General features: G+C 47.2%; 1 non-coding gene across 1 annotated transcript; it reads left to right on the forward strand.

Moving 5' to 3' along the window:
* Positions 1-15,656: 15,656 nt before the first annotated feature.
* On the forward strand, positions 15,657-15,797 carry LOC141583091 (U4 spliceosomal RNA). The gene has a single exon (XR_012515844.1). It is a non-coding gene; the product is annotated as a U4 spliceosomal RNA (small nuclear RNA).
* Positions 15,798-16,123: the final 326 nt, after the last annotated feature.

Consider the following 16,123-nt stretch of genomic DNA (forward strand, 5'->3'; position numbering starts at 1 on the left):
TCCTTCCACCTTGGTCTCCCAAATTTCTAGGATTACAAATGTGAGCCCCTGAGCCCATTCAGGCTAAATAATCTTTTTCTCTCTTTTTTTCTAAGATGCAGTCTGGCTCTTTGCCCAGGCTGGAGTGCAGTGGTTTGATCTTGGCTCACTGCAACCTCCACTTCCTGGGTTCAAGCAATTCTCCTCTGTCATCCTCCCCAGTAGCTGGAATTACAGGTGTGTACCACCACACCTGATTGATTTTTGTATTTTCATTTTTATTAGTTTTATTTATTTTATTTTTTGAGACAGAATCTCACTCTGTTACTCAGGCTGGAGTGTAGTGTACAGTGGCATGATCTTGGCTCAGCGCAACCTCTGCCTCCTGGGTTCAAGTGATTCTCCTTCCTCAGCCTTCTGAGGAGCTGGGATTATGGGCATGTACCACTACATCCTGCTTTTTTTTTTTTTTTTTTTTTTTTTTTTTTTTTTTTTTTATCTTTTTAGTAGAGATGGAGTTTCATTGTGTTGGCCAGGCTGGTCTTGAACTCTTGATCTCAGATGAACCACCCACCCTAGCCTCCCATAGTGCTGGGACTATAGATGTAAGCCACTGTGCCTGGCCCTACTGAATAATCTTAACTGACCTATTTTCTTTCTTCTTTTTTTTTTTTTTTTTTTGACGTGGAGTCTCACTCTGTTACCCAGGCTGGAGTGTGCAATGGTGCGATCTTTGCTGTCTGTGACCTCTGCCTCCTGGGTTTAAACACTTTTCCTGCTTTAGACTTCTGTGTGCTGGGATCACAAGCAAGTGCCACCACACACCTGGACAAGTTTTGTACTTTTAGTAGAGACAGGGTTTTGCCATGTTGGCCAGACTAGTTTTGAAATCCTGTTTGGCTCATCTGTTTTTTGCCTCATCTTCTCTCATGGCCCCAGGCCACAAATTTGTTGTAAATATTTCCTTCAAATGTCCTCCAGATAGAACCTCAGGACTGGGAGAATGTCCAGTCAGGTGAGACCAAGATCAGTCCTTGAAGCCATACCCCAGTTCGCAGTTGCAAATGAGGCAACATCTTGGAACCTGTGCTGGGTGTGTTGTCTGTTACCCTCAGGCCACCACATTCTAGACAGTGGGAGAGGGACCAGGATGAATTAAATGCCACAAAGCTGTTCTGAGTATGACTGGATTATCTGTTTTTCTTTTTGAGATGGAGTCTCACTCTGTCACCCAGACAGTGGCATGGTCTTGGCTCACTGCAACCTCCACCTCACAGGTTTTCAAGTGATTCTCCTGTCTCAGCCTTCTGAGTAGCTGGAATTATAAGCATGTGGCACCACGCCTGGCTAATTTTTTGTATTTTTGGTAGGGACAGGGTTTCACCATATTGGTCAGGCTGGTCTCAATCTCCTGACCTTGTGATTTGCCTGCCTTGGCCCCTCAAAGTGCAGGGATTACAGGTGTGAACCACCGCACCGAGCCTCAACCAGATTCTGTTAAACAAGTGTTCCTCTGATTCCTGCAAGCTTTTGATTAAGTCCAAAAATGTTGATTGTGATTTTTTTTTGCCAGTTTTTTGTTGCGTCCTATGTTCTGTGTTTCATTCATGTCCTTCCGGGGTCTCAAATTTATATAAAAACAAATCTTCCATCAGTTTCACAGATGGGAGAAAATCCTGAGAAAAAATGCAGTGAAAACGAAACCTGTGTTGCCTACTTGCTGGACACTATTGTCTGCTGCCCTGGGTGTTGGGTTCAGGCCTCAGATTCTTCACAGGTAAGGCATCTCATGCCACAGCCCCAATTGGAGACTCTGATTCCATCATCAGATAACTGGAAAGGACAGAGGGAGCAGCCTCTGCTCCTGGGGTTTGGTGGTCTGTAATGTTGGCAGTTCCCGTGTTAAACTCTCCTTTCTGCGGGAGGAGCGGGGGCAAGGGGAAGTTAGAAGATGCTGACTGAGTCGCCTACCCTCCAACCTGCTGCATCTCCTTCCCCAGATAGTCTTTCTACTCGGGACATGCCTCCTTTGCGATGTACTGCGTGGTGTTCCTGGCAGTGAATCAATTTTTCCGGGGCTTGCACGTCAAGTCGCTCCCTTCCCTGGACCTCGGTTTTTCCAGCTGTAAAATGGGTTGTTGTGGTGATGGGGGCACTCACTGACTTGTTTATAAAAATAAGAGGCCTTGGGTGGGCTGGTTTTGTGTCCCGGGCCTGGAAGCCAACATCTGTGCAGTGGGCATGGGAGGGCCTGTCAGGGCACAGGCTGAGGCATCCTCTCCCGTCCCAGCTCTATGTGCAGGCATGGCTCTGCTGGAAGTGGATGCAGTTCTTCCTGTTGGCCTTTGTCCTCTATGTGGGCAACACCCCCACTGGAGTGACGTCCTTGCTGGCCTTCTGCAGGAGGTGCTGGTGCCTGGCCTCACTATGAGCTTCTGACCCTGACTCAAGCCCTGTGCTGTCCAGAGACCACTCCCTGCCCAACCCTAGTCCTGCCCTGCATGCTCTTGCCCCATGGAGTCCTCCCCTGTGACCCGTATCTCCAACCCTGGTCCTCCCCTGAGACCCCTCCTTCCCCCAGTTTCTCCACTGCGACACCTAGCCCAAACTCCAGTCCTTCCCTGGACCCCTCCTTCCACCCCAGATCCTCCCCTGGGAACCCTTCCCCCAACCCCAGTCCATCCTTGGACCCCTCCTTCCCTGGGATTTCTCCTTCCCCTATTCCTCCCCGAGAACCCTTCCTCAACACCAGTCCATCCCTGGACCCCTCTTCCTCCATTTCTTCCCTGAGACCCCTTCCTCTAACCCCAGTTCTTCCCTGGGACCAATTTTCCCCCCAATTTCTCCTGAGACCCCCCCAAACCCAGTCCATCCCAGGACCCTTCCCTCCCCCTCCACATCCTCCCCTGGGATCCCTTCCCCCAAACTGAGTCCATATCTGGGATCCCTCTTCCCCCCAGTTCTCCTCTGGGACCCCTTCTTCTCAACCCAAGTCCTTCCCTGGGACCCCTTTTTCCACTCATTTATCCTCTGGGATCCTCCAACCCTAGTTCATTCCTGGACCCCTCCCTCCTCCCACCCACATTCTCCCCTGGAACCCCTTCCCCCAACCCGTTCTTGCCTGAACCCCTCCCTTCTCCCCATTGCTCCCTGGGACCTCTTCCCCCAACCCCTGTCCTTTCTGAGGTTCCCTTTCTTCCCCCCATTCCTCCCCTGGGACCCTTTTTCCCAACCGCAGTTCATCCCTGGGACTCTTCCTTCCCCCATTTCTCTGCTGAGACTACTTCCCCCAACCACAGTCCTTCCCTGGGACACCTCCCTTCCCCCCAACATCTTACCCTGGGACCCATTGTCCCAACTACAGTCCATTCATGGAACCCTTCCTTTTGCCCTTCCTTTCAAGGACCCCTTCCCTCAACCCCAATACTTTCTGTGGGCCCCTCCCTTCTTCCCATTTCTCCCCTGGGACACCTAATCCCAAACCCAGTTCTTTCCCTGGGTCTAGGGAATTGGTTTGATGAGTGATCTCAGTGCCTCTGTTTCTTATGTCCATTCTGCAATGGTCTTTCCCCCATCAGAGGGGTCCACAGAGCTCAGGCATCAGGCAGATTCACCTGCTGTGATGGTGGAGGACAGCAACCAAGCCATCCCCTTGTGTTTCTCACTGCAGGGTGCTAGGGTGAAGGGTCAGATGGGTCAGCACACACATCTCCCCTCTGCTCATGTCCACTCCATGCACCTGGGGGCCACACTTCTGAAATGGGTACTTCAGGGGCTGGTTTCCCTGAAGTGATGGCAGAAGACACAGAGCTTACTTTTTCAACAGGAGGGTAAAGGGTACATTTGTCTTTTGTACAGGTCATAACTTAAGTGTCCGCTGATGTTTCCTTTGCACCTGAAACCTCTCTTATTCACTCACCATGCAGGGTGTACCTATCAGACCTTAGCCTTCAGGAAGAGTGGTGTATCCCTGGGGGGCAAAAGTGCAGACCGGGAACTCCACCCAAGCGGCGGTGATGGAGACCTGCCCTTGGCAGTTGGGAAGGAAGGTGACCCAGACCCTGCAGAACACCAGCTGAACGTCAGGGACTTGCCTCCATGCAGGTGTCAGACAGGATCCTGGCCAGGAAAGTCACACTGAAGCCTCCCAGGTATCCTAGAGTGCCACAGCAGGCAGTGATGCTTGAGGACTGAGGCGGCTGTGTCTGGGCTCAGAATGTGAGTCTCTGGCGGTGGGTGGGAGAGAGGTTCCCAGCCAGATTCCACAGGCAGAGTCACTGCATCAGGAGTAAATGGAAATGACCCAGGTGTCCTGACAGCAGCCAACACTTCCGTCTCCTCCCAGGTGCAATGGCCTTGAAAGCCAGGACCACAGTGAGGGTTAAACATGAGTCTGTGGGAGCAGCTGCAGTGCACAGGACTCCAGTGTTGACTGCTGGGGGCAGGTGGCCATGTTGGGACAAGCAGTGAAGACTGAGGAGTGGAGGAAGTTTGTAGTGAGGAAGAAGATGTGGCTGGCCTTGACTGGGGAAGTCTCAGTGCTTCAGAAAATGCATGTGCACCTCACAGCTGTGAGAGCGGAGAAAGGGCGGGCTGTACTGACCAATGCCATCCCCAGAGGGTGCTCAGGAGCCAGGAGGGCCCAGTTGGTGAGGCAGTGGCCTGTCTCGCTGTTTGTGTACTGCCCAGCTTGGCTATGCACGCACTGTTCTGCATCTATTGAGAAAAGCCGGGACGCAGGGTGTGAGGCTCAGAAATTCTTCCAGGTTCCCAGTACCAAGATGGCAGGCAGGGCGGCAGTTAGGATACATTTCTCCACCCACACGGAGCTCTGGGGAAGCTCTCATGCATAACTTTGGGTTTGCACTGCCCACCCTCTTATGATTTTATGGAAAAAAATATAGTATTTTCTCTCATTGTACAAGGAGGATATTTTCTTCTGTTGTTTCCTCACAGGAAACTCAGATTCTTAGCCAACTAAATATCATTTCCCATGGCTGTGACCTTGTGGCCTGGGATTTCTTCCACCTTCTGAGGTTTATTGGTTTTTGAAGACCTCCTCCTGGATGGGCACAGTTGCTCACACCTGTAATCCCGCACATTGGGAGGCTGAGGTGAGTGGATCACAAGGTCAGGAGATCGAGACCATCCTGGCCTCGATGAAACCTCGTCTCTACTAAAAATGCAAAACTTAACTGGGCATGGTGGTGGAGGCCTGTAATCTCAGCTATTCAGGAGGCTGAGGCAGGAGAATCACTCAAACCCAGGGGGCAGAAGTTGCAGTGAGCTGAGATTGTGCCACTGCTCTCTTGCCTGGCTGCCTACAGAGTGATATTAGTCTCAAGAAAAAAAGAAAAAGAAAAAAAAGAAAAAAAAAGAAAGAAAGAAAACTCCTCCTGAGTATTTGATGATATGCAGGGTTCTTTTTGAACATGTCAGCTACCATATGTTATTCTGGTTTTGTAGGAAACCATACCTACTTAGTTTTTAAGACACAGGGTCTCATTCTGTTGCCCAGGCTGGAGTGCAGTGGTACAATTACTGCTCACTGCAGCCTCGACCTCCCAGGCTCAAGTGGTGCTCCTGCCTCAGCCTCCTGAGTAGCTGGGACTAGAGGCACCCACCACCACACCCCACTTTCATGCTTACCTTTTTTATAGGTGCATACTCAAGCATTTAGGAGAAAAATTTTGTGAGATCTGCAAATTACAATATTTCATAATATAAAAATATGAGGCAGACATGGCAACATATTAGTAACTCTTAAATCTGGTTTGCATATGTGGGTATCATTATGCCACTATCTGAACTGCCTCTCGAAAATTTTTAAATCAAAAAGAAAAATTGTGCCTGAGAAAATGTGCCTAAATTAAAATCTCATTATCTTTACTTTTAGTGAGGCAGTATTTTTTCATTTTTCTTTTTCTTTTTTTTTTCTTTTTTTTGAGGAGTCTTGCCCTGTTTCCCAGCCCAGAGTGCAGTGGTGTGATCTTGGCTCACTGTAACATCTGCCTCCTGAGTTCAAGCAATTCTCCTGCATCAGCCTCCTAAGTAACTGGGGTTACAAGCACCCTCCACCACGCCCAGTTAATTCTTGTTTTTTAGTAGAGATTCCATTTTACCATGTTGGCCAGGCTGGTCTCGAACTCCTGACCTCAGGTGATCCACCCTCCTCAGCCTCCCAAAGAGCTGGAATTACAGGTGTGAGCCACTACATCTGGCTATTTATTCCTCAACTGAATTTCTGTTTGAATTGAAACAACAAAATTTCCTAATTTCAATAACATTATTTACATTTTTTACATTAGTTGCTGGAAAGGGATGAGAGAAGGCAGCTTTCCTCAACCTCACCTGGCAGTTCTGTGGGCTGCAGCCTTCTGTACAGCATTGGGGGTGGGGATTTGGGAGCGTGTGAGCCCCCATGCTGGCTCAGTGGTGCAGTCTGGGGCTTTTCCCAGAGGCTTCTTAACCCCAAGACTCTTTGTCCACCCACAGTCTCCTCAACAGCGAGAGACACATTTTCCTGCTGTGTAGAGAATCTTAGTTCTTCTGCCGCATATTTTCAGGAGCTGGGAAGCTCCCAAGTTTCATCTCCTGTCTCAGAAATGACTTCTCAAGTCATTCTCTGCCGCAGCATTTTGTTAGCTTATTTCCTTGTTGTTCTTTGTTTTGAGAAAGGGTTTTGCTCTTCTTGCCCAGGCTGGAGTGCAGTGGCACAACCTCAGCTCACTGCAACCTCTGCCCTTTGGGTTCAGGTAATTCTCTGTGGTTCAAGCCTCAGCCTCCCGAATAGCTAGTCTATGGTTTGGAGGGGTTTGTGTGTTTTCCTTACTGTAATCAATCAATTAATTGACAAAACATCCTAGTCGACATCCTGACCTATTATAAATATTCAAAAGCACTTTTGTCTAGACATTGGACAATTAGTTGAAAATCTTAGACATTTAAGCAGGTGATTTATAATATTTGTGGATATTGAGATGCAGGGAAGGGTTGGGCATGGTGGCTCACGCCTGTAATCTCAGAACTTTGGGAGGCTGAGGCAGGTGAATCCCCTGAGGTCAGGAGTTTGAGACCAGGTGGGCCAACGTGATGAAACCCATTTTTTTACTTTTAGTATCTACTAAAAGTACAAAAATTAGCCAGGAGAAGTGACACATGTAGTACCGGCTACTTAGGAGGCTGAGTCAGGAGAATCACATCAACCCAGGAGGCAGAGGTTGCAGCATTGAGCTGAGATTGTGCCACTGCACTCCAGCCTCCTGGGTGACAGAGCAAGACTCTGTCTCTAACAAAGAAAAAAAGGTTGGACATGGTGGCTCAGATCTGTAATATCAGCACATTGGGAGGCCGAGGCGGGCAGGTCATGAGGTCAGGAGTTTACTAGCCTGGCCAACATGGTGAAACCCCATCTTTACTAAAAATACAAAAATTAGCTGGTGCAGTAGCAAGTCCCTGTAATCACAGCTACTCGGGGGGCTGAGGCAGGAGAATCATTTGAACCCCGGTGGCAGAGGTTGCAGTGAGCTGAGATTGCACCACTGCACTTCAGCCTGGGCAACAAAGCAAGACTCTGTCTCAAAAAAAAAAAAAAAAAAGACAACCAGGGAGGGTGTGAATTCTGAAGCTTAGAGCAGGTACACATCCACTGTTAATGTCACTCAATAATCCAGTCGCTACTTGTCACCTCCTGCTGTGCAGCAAATTTCTGGACCCCATGGAGATGGAGACACAAACTGCCACCTTCAGAAACTTTAGTCCCTGAAGGGTATTCACACTTCAGAATGTCACATCCTGCCAGTGTTTCCTTCTCTTTTGAGACTTGCTCTCAGCGGTATTGTTAGCCCGGCTGCCTCTCAGGTGGGACTGCAGCTGGGAGAGATGCATGTTCATGTCCTGAAACACTATTCAAACAACAAAACCGTCACACCACCTGTAGGGGTTTGTTTTGCAGACCCCTACTTAGGCACAAATGAATGAATGCACTCACAAGCAGTACAGTGATTTTGAATGAGTGGGGATGTTTGTAACTGCTTTTAGAGGGTGGTTTTAGCAAGCCCGGCTATGACTCCCTGTACCTTCTTACATTTATTTGGTATAGATTGAATAACAGAGGCTTCAAGTTAACATACTTGTGGATAATTAACATGGGTTTGAAAGATTGGGTTTGAATAATAAAACTTTCGGTTTCGGGCCCAGATAAAACACCCTTCACGTGTCATTCCCCTCTGACCTCCTGCTGAGAGGGCTGTTCAGCATAGGTTTTACATGAGTGAACAGGTAGAATAGAGACAAAGAGATGTGGGTAAACAGGCCACTGGGGAAGCTTGATTGTCCCTGTCTTTCACCCTATGACTTAAAATTTTAATGTAAACAACTGGTTGCCTTTTTTCCATGCCACTAAAACCTTTTGGTCTTCCAAAACGTTTGAGGCTATAAATTTCTAACCTTCACTAATATTTCCCTCCTATTTTGCCAGCCACCCTGAGTAAATACCAATGCATGATGAAAATCACATTTGGAATATTTTAGCTGCTGGCTGTGTGGAAAATCACTTGCATTCCCCAGCGTTCAAGTATAAAAAGACAAGTATTAATACTGAGGAGCACAGAATTTTGTGACTATAATAAAAGATAATATGAGAGACTCCTGGCAAAATTTGATGCATGAAAGTGCTCATAGCTATATTGCAGACAAACATATGTACATGTTAATGGAAGTGCCAGTCACACTTTGGATCTTGTAATCAGGAGGCCATCATCGCACCCTGTGAATGTGAGAACATAGTTCCAATTCAGCTACTGCTGACAAAGTTTGGGTCATGTGCTTGTTCACAGCCTCCACTAGCCTCATAACCTTTGTCTTTTATTTTTATTTTTGAGATGGAATCTCACTCTGTTGCCCAGGCTGGAGTGCAGTGGAGTGATCTCGGCTCACTGCAACTTCTGCCTCCCAGGTGTTGAAAATTTGTGCTTTGAATGAAGAGAGCCACCCCCACCCAGACAGGCTTTGTGTGGGCAACGTGGCTGTTTATTCACCTGGGTGCAGGTCACCTATGGGCGAAAAAGGCCTTCGCAAAGGGCAGTGGGATGGGAGTTGTTTTTACAGCTTTGAAGCATGCAGTGGAAAGTCACAGAGTAACATCAGTTACAGTAGTGGGTAGGAGCAAGGGATGTACATGACCCTAAGTTCAGTTACAGTGGCGGCTGGGGTGAGGCAGAAGAGCTGTTAAGATGTCAGAATGGGTGAGGAGTATTCACTTTTCATAAGAACAATTGAGATGGCAGGGTTGGATGAGGGGCTTGTCTAGATAGTTCTGCTGGGTGATCAGGGACAATGGCGGAGCAGGTAGTGGGGTAGAAGACTATCAGCCCAGGCAGGCAGGACTTCAGGCTGGCATATTGAGACCTGACATACCTCATACCTGTCTTTCTATCTATAGAGAGAAAGAATTAGAGAAGAGGGGGTGAGGTCTTTCTATCTATAAAGAGAAAGAATTAGAGAAGAGGGGGTGAGCACAGGGTTTTGGGGTTGAGGGTGAAGTTTCTTAAGGTTATTTTGTACCTGACAAGGGACTAAGGGGCACATAATTTTTTTTTTTTTTTTTTTTTTTTTTTTTTTTTTTTTTTTTTTTTTTTTTGAGCGGGGAAGACAGGATGGAAATGGGAACAGGACAGGTATGCAAATAAGGAACGTCTGGACAATATGTTCTGCCTTACGAATGCTTAAGCTGCTGCGGGACTTAGAGGCACCACACGGTACTGTGGGTCATGGAGAGGAGCATCTGCTGACTTGTGATCACCTGAATGTGATTTTGTATGAATTGGGAGACTAAGCAGAAAATACAGGGTCCAAACAGGAGAAGAAGAAAGATGGATTTAAAGGAGTAAGAATTGGGAGGAGCCATGACTCCAGTTAGACAGCATCTAGCCCATCCAGCCAGGTCCAGAGTAATCAATTGCCTGATTCATGTGCTTTTGGGCTCTCTTAATTTATTGATGGCATTATATACGAGGCCAGGCTGCTTTACATAAAAACACGTTTTTTTTCTGGAGCTTTGGATCCGAAAGACAAGGGACCCAGCAAGGGCTGCTGCCATTACAGGGCTTGGTGGGGTAACTGTGTAGAGGGAGAGCTTTTGTTTTCATGCTGTGTGAGGAAGCTTTCGGTATCTATAAGCAACCGCTCACTTTCATTAACAAGATTGTGTTTGAGCAGAAAACGGGAGCCAGATGAAGAGTGAAATGTCAGCTGTAACTGCCTGGAGGGAACGTGTAAACTGGTAACTTAAAGAAAAGCACGGCATGTAAAAGTAAATGAGTGCAGTAAATTTGGGCATAGTTAGGAAATAATAAAAACAGACTTTTTGAGGTGTGGTATAAGCAGTAGGGGCAACTGCTTAAAGCTGGAGAATATGAGGGACTGAAGGTAAGTGTGTGAGGTGTAAAGACAAAACTTTGGAGACAGTGAGAGCTAAAGGGTAAGTGGGGTGGAGCCTGTGATTTTGAGGGACTCTAAGCATATCAGGGCATCAGCTGCTGCTGTGCAAGTTGTCATGAGGGCCTGCCCGGGGTTGTGAGGTTAAGTTGTTTGTATAAAAAGGCTGCAGGCCATGGGCCTGGCTCCTATATGAGAATCCTGACTGCACAACCCTGGACTTTAGCAGTATAGAATGAAAAAGTGTTAAGACAAGTTGCGGACAGCTAGGGAGAGAGCTGCTTTTAGAGCTGTTTTTTAAGGAGCAAAAGGAGAAGTGAGGAAATGATTTAGGATTAATAGGGTTGGATACGTTTTCTTTAGTGAGTTTATACCATGGCTTAGCTAGAATAGCAAAACCTGGTTTTCTGAGGTGAAGTAGCAACCACACCCAGGCAGGAGATAAGCTGTTGTTTGGTGGAGGGGGTTGGGGTTTGGGAAATTTACTGGATGTGGTTGACAGGGGGAGTGCATGTATGCTGGGAAAGGATTATAACAAATGGGAAGAAATTTGGGCTTCAGAATGGGATATGTGATTCCCCTTTGAATACAGATGCCGAAGAAGAAGGAGGGTGAATTAAAAGGCCATGTTTCAATAGACAGGTGATAACAACCTTTACTTTTAAAGGAAGTTGTCAGATGGGGTATGGGTCTGGGCAAGGTGAGGGTGGTTAGGTTCTAAGGGGATGAGGATGGGTGAATGACTTGTAGCAATGTATTGGAAGGTAGTGTTTTACACCCTAGGCTTAAGGTTGAGGGATGTAAGGGGAGCTATTGAGGGAGGTACGGGTTTGGTGATGAGGGCAGCAATGAGGTGTGGCTGTAGCCCAGGAACAGTCAAGGAGGCAGACAATTTCCCTAGGATATCCCAGCCTAGCAGGGAAACTGGACTGGTGGGGATGATCAGGAAAGAATGTGGGATTCCTGGCCTGATTGACACCAGACACAGGTAGTTTTGAGAGACCTGGAGGCCTGGCCGTTAATTTCCACAACAGCATGGTGGCCAAGGAGACAGGTCCTTGAAAAGAAGGCTGTATGGGGTGGATGCCTCCTTGCTGATTAAGAAGGGGATAGACTTGCCCTCCACATAAGAGTTACCCTAAGTTTGGCATCTGTGAAGGTCCAGTGGGCTTCAGAGATGGTCGGGCAGCATCAGTCTTTAGAGCTAAGGTGAGGGTTGGAACTTCAGGAGCTCTAGGAGCAGCGACCTGAGTCGGACAGTTGACTTTCTGTGGGGGCCCCTGCACAGATGGGACAGGGCTTAGGAGGAGTCCCAGGCTGCGGGCATTCCTGGGCCCAGTGGCCAGGTTTCTGACACATGAAGCAAGTTCCAGGGCGTCGGCTGGATGCGCTTCAGTGTGGGTGCTCTGAAGTCTCTGTGAGCCAGTGGTGTGGCTGGCATTTGTCTTACAGAGGAGGAAGCATCTGCAGTTCTGAGATGTGCAGCTGGGCAGATTTCTCCCTGTTATTGAACACCTTGAAGATAAGGTTGCCTAATTTCCGTGGTGGAGTTTGAAGGCCATATTCTAATTTCTTCATCTTTTTGTAATGTTGGGGTTGACTGGCTGATAAAATGCATATTAAGCATTTTTTAGGGGTGAGAGTGGAAGTAAGGATGGCATTTAAGGCACTCCATGTGCCTTAAATGGGTGATTATAGGACTGAGTGATGTATTGGAGGATCTAATGAAAAGGAGCCTAACCAGTGGTCGATTTGGGAAAGGTCAGATAAAGGGAAGTAATGTCAGCCTAATTATGCCTTTGGCTCCAGCCACCTCTGGAAGGGGGATTGTTGGCCAGGGGTGCAGGAGGCAGCGACAGGACTAACTGTAAGCAAGGCCAAGTATGAGGTGGGGAGGTGACAGGAGGGGCATGAGGTGGACGGTTGTGGGCAGAAAAATAGGAGGAAGGTTCTGGGGTGAGGTTAAGTCCTGGATGAGGGCCTAGTTCACAGGCAGGAAAACAGAAGGTCAGAAGGTTGATGGACAAGGAGGATTCTGGCTAACCTGCAGAGGAAGGAGGGGCAGACAGAAGCCAAGAGAAGGAGTAGAGATTAGGGAGGGATTGATGTGTGAAAAAAATGCCTGGACGTAGGGAATTTCAGACCATTTGGCCATGTTGTGATGAAATTGTCTTAATTTTATAAAATAGAGATGACAGGTGCCAATGTTTGGCCAATTGGAGCCATTGTTTAACTTGTATTGAGACCATGCAGTGGCCCTGTAAAGAGAATGCAGTGTTTACAGAGACATTTGGGTTTTAGGTTAGGAGACAGTTGGAGAGGTTTGAGGTTCTTTAGAACACAGGCCAGCGGAGAGGAGGGAGGGATAGAGGATGGACGATTGCCCTTGGTTCTGGAAAGACAGCAGAGACAAGGTGAATAAACACTCAACCTAGCTGCTCAACAGGCATCCCTTGGCGAGCCTGGGTTGAACCTCATCATTGGCGAGCAGAGAGAGGGTCCTTTACGTTACCTGCCACCAATATTGGCCCTGAGCATTTTGGGCGAGTGACTGGGGTGAACGTCTCCATGATAACCAAGCCCCTGGGAAACCTGGGTCCCAGGATCCATGACCTACATAGGGTTTCTCTGGTCCTGAACCTCACAGAAGAACCTGGTTTACCTGATTTTCCTTGTGCTTGCAGTGGAAAAATGATGCAACTAAAACGGGGAGGATGTGGAAATGAAAAGATGAAAGAATGGGAAAGAAAAAAAGACACACTGCTTACCAAAACAGCTGGTGGTGTGTGTGTGTGGACTGGTCTGATGACCTGGATCGGTAGGTCGATCTCCTCATGGAAGAAGCAAAAGAACAGGAATGGAGGTTTGGTCTCCTGAAGGAGTTCCCACATCCTGGGTTTTGGTACCAAAATGTTGAAATTTTGCGCTTTGAATGAGGAGACACCTTCCCCTCACCAGACAGGCTATGTGTGAGCCACGTGGCTGTTTATTCAGCTGGGTGCAGGTCGACTATGGCTGAAAACGGTGTTAGCAAAGGGCAGTGGGGTGGGAGTTGGTTTTACAGGTTTGGGGTGGGCAGTGGAAAGTTACATAGTAAGATCAGTTACAGTGGTGGGTAGTGGCAAGGAGTGTACATGACCACAAGGTCAGTTACAGTTGCTGTTGCAGTGAGGCAGAAGAGCAGTTAAGATGACAGGATGGATGAGCGGTATTCACATTCATAAGAACAGTTGAAATGGCAGGAATGGTTGAAGGGCTTGTCCAGGGAAGCTCTGCTGGGTACTCAGAAACAATGGCAAATGGGATGGGGGTGCGGGGGAGGGGGTGCGGGGAAGGGTGGAAGAGGATCAAGAGGCAAGCAGGACTTCAGACTTTTAGGCTCCAGGTTTGTATATGGAGACCTGACACGAGGTTCAAGCAATTTCCTGCCTCAGTCTCTCAAATAGCTGGGATTATAGGTGCCCACCACCACGCCCGGCTAATTTTTGTGTTTTTAGTAGAGACAGGGTTTCTCTATCTTTGCCAGGCTGGTCTTGAACTCCTGATGTCATGATCCACCTTCCTCTGTCTCCCAGAGTGCTAGGATTACAGGTGTGAGCCACCGTGCCTGACCACCTCGTAGTCTTTGTCTGAAATACAGGGGCAGAAGTATTCTTTCCAGGGCCATCCACAGTCCAGTGAGATGAGTTATCAGGTCTCTCAGCAGAGTAATTTGGACAAGAGAGAGGCTCCACAGCTGTCCTTTTCCACAGTTGCTAAGAGCAGTTGTGAATGAGACTGGAAAGTAGCGCAAGTGGGAAAGTGGCTGTGTGCAGGGAGGAGGTCACCCAGTGAGGAAGGAGACCCAAGCATCTAAGGTCACCCCCTGCTTGACTTCTACACTGTATTTCAATAGAAGTAAAGGCTGGCCGACCAGACGCCACCTTATAGATCGCAGGCATAGCGTGGGAGAATCTTTCCGGAAGGCGTTGTTTTAACTTAAATGAGTTCAGGCCCCCACCCCACACCTACTCCATGGACCAAGACCCTTTCCCATGTAATTTCTAGAACTGTAAACCCAAGACCCTTTTGCATGTCATTTTCTGGAGTTGTAAGCCTATGTAAAGCTGGGCTTCTGATTGTTAGAGGAGCTTGGCCCTTAGGCAGTTATGCTGCCTTGCTCCAGAGCACCCTCTGCTGGTGGCCATGGGCACTGCAGGGCCCTCGTGCTCACAGCACTGGAGGAGGACGCACACCCTCTGGTGGCCGTCCCTCTGCACCACTTGAAGTCCGAGCTCAGAGTGTTCAGCGCTGTCGTTCTGAAAATGCAAACTGATACAGAGCCCAAAGCTAAATCTGAGCAGGCTCAGGGCTCTTGAGTGTAACCCCAGCACTCTGGAAGACCAAGTCGGGATGATCACTTGTGATCAGGAGCTCAAGACCAGCCTAGGAAAATACTGATATCCTTATGTCTACAAAAAAATTTAAAAATTAGCCGACATGGTGGTTCGTGCCTGTGGTCCCAGCTATCCAGGAGGCTGAGGTTGCACGATTGCTTGAGCCCAGGAGTTTGAGACCGCAGTGAGCCAGCCATGATCACACCACTACATTCAATCCTGGGAGACAGAGTGAGACTCTCTCTCTCTCTCTCTCTCCCTCTCTTTCTGTTTCTCTCTCTCTCTCTCTCTCTCTCTCTCTCTCACACACACACACACACACACACACACACAGACTATATCTGTTGGATTATATATTTAGGGATTGATCACCTTTGGTTATAAAATATTTATGGTTGCAGGAACAAGTTAATAACTAAAGACCCAAAACTTATGAAAATATACCAATACTTTAAACAAAAAGCATTCTTAATTTAAAAATAAATTTTAAAGATAATAGTACATTCATAAATTATTGTTAAAATCAATAGTAACAAAGAAAAATGGCAATACTCATAGCCTGACACAAACTGATCACAATCCTTCATAAGAGACAACACTATTCTTAATAACCTAAGTAAACAAACCTTAAGTAATTCTGTTTGTAAATTAATGTTCTGAGATTACAGGTGTGATTACTTAATGTTTACATTAAAGTTTACATTAATGTAAACATTAAGTAATCACACCTGCAATCCCAGTACTTTGGGAGGCCAAGGAGGGCAGACAACCTGAGGCCAGGAGTTGGACACCAGCATGGCCAACATGGGGAAACCCAGTCTCTACTAAAATAAAATAAAAATAAAAATAAAAACAAAAATAAAAAGCTTTGCACAGTGACAGTATCGTAGCCAGTGAGGTTTACCTGAGGTGTGATTATTGCTTATTGAAAACTTTTTCCAATACCTCGCCATGACGACTGGAAATATAGTCAGCATTGGCAATAATCAGAAGTCTCTACAGGGATCGAATTTTAATAAATAAATAAATAAATAAATAAATAAATAAATAAAAATAAATTAAAATGGAAAAGAAATACAAAAAAATTAGCTGGATATGGTGGTGTACACCTGTAATCCCACCTACTTGGGAGGTTGAGGCAGGTGTTCCTTCTCTTGCTTTCTAAGGACTCCCTCCTCTGTCACTTAGTAGTGGCTAATAAACTCTTTTAAAGTCACTAGGCTGCGAGTTGCCATAACTTTCATTTCATGTGAGAGTCAAAATTCTGTTGCTGGGGTCTGGGGACAAGACCCCTCCTCTGGAGACAAAATTATACTAATTCTTTTCTTTCT

Source organism: Saimiri boliviensis, chromosome Y (genome assembly GCF_048565385.1).
Source record: "Saimiri boliviensis isolate mSaiBol1 chromosome Y, mSaiBol1.pri, whole genome shotgun sequence".
Classification (NCBI taxonomy): domain Eukaryota; kingdom Metazoa; phylum Chordata; class Mammalia; order Primates; family Cebidae; genus Saimiri; species Saimiri boliviensis.